Here is a 630-nt window from a genome sequence, read left to right as displayed (position 1 = left end):
CTTGTAATAATGTTTTGTAATTTTCTTTGAATAGATCTTTTGGGATCTTTGTTTTCTTAATGCTGAGATGCAATCCACATTGAATATGTGATCTTTCACCTTCTGCAGCAAAGGCTTCAAATCCTGCTCAATTACAGTGAGCAAAGTTGTGTCATCTGCATAACACAGGTTGTTGATGAGTCTTCCTCCAATCCCGATGTCACATTCTTCAAAAAATCTAGCCTTCCACATGAGCTGTTCAGCATATAAATGGAAAAAGTATGGAGAAAGGATGGATTCCTAAAATTCCTTTCTTGAACTGTGCTCTGTTCCCTTGCTCTGTTCTGACAACCACTTCTTGGTCTATGTATAGGTTTCACATGAACACAATCAGGTGTTCTGGGATTCTCATTATTCTCAGCATTAGACACAATATCTTGCGATCCACACAGTCAAGTGCCTTTGCATTGTCGACAAAAACACAAATGTATATGCTTTTGATACTCTCTACTTTCAGCTAGGTCCACCTAACATTAGCAATTATATTCCTAGTGGCATAGCCTCTACTAATCCAGCTTGTATTTCTGGCAATTTTTTGTCATTGTACTACTGTTCCAGCGGTTTCTGGATAATTTTCAGCAAGATTGTGCT

Source organism: Elephantulus edwardii, unplaced genomic scaffold, assembly GCF_000299155.1.
Source record: "Elephantulus edwardii isolate Elephantulus edwardi_28Jun2011 unplaced genomic scaffold, EleEdw1.0 scaffold00195, whole genome shotgun sequence".
NCBI lineage: Eukaryota > Metazoa > Chordata > Mammalia > Macroscelidea > Macroscelididae > Elephantulus > Elephantulus edwardii.
This window is presented reverse-complemented; position numbering follows the sequence as displayed.